The 210-nt window shown below is 49.0% G+C and overlaps 1 protein-coding gene across 1 annotated transcript in view; it reads right to left on the bottom strand.

Annotated features, from left to right (window-relative positions):
* The window catches only part of LOC119586670 (protein groucho-like), a gene marked incomplete in the record, with an annotated part of 70,613 nt that overhangs the window by 3,489 nt on the left and 66,914 nt on the right, over window positions 1–210 (bottom strand).

Below are 210 nucleotides of genomic sequence, written 5' to 3'. Positions count from 1 at the left end.
GCATGCGTGCACACTAATAGGCAGAAAAGCCCTCGTATTTTTCTCTCTTTTTTTTTGGAGGGGGGGGAGGGGGGGAGAGGGGAAAAAGGGAGCTTGACTTGTTATTTCTTTTAACTTTTGGAAAGCCAGAAGGTTTCTTTCCGCTTAAGTCCCCAAGTTCAAAGGCAAAGGGGCTTGAGCCTTCAGGGGGAGGAAGAGGTGGAAAGAGCG

This window comes from Penaeus monodon, chromosome 21, assembly GCF_015228065.2.
Source record: "Penaeus monodon isolate SGIC_2016 chromosome 21, NSTDA_Pmon_1, whole genome shotgun sequence".
In the NCBI taxonomy this organism is placed as follows: domain Eukaryota; kingdom Metazoa; phylum Arthropoda; class Malacostraca; order Decapoda; family Penaeidae; genus Penaeus; species Penaeus monodon.
This window is presented reverse-complemented; position numbering and strand designations above follow the sequence as displayed.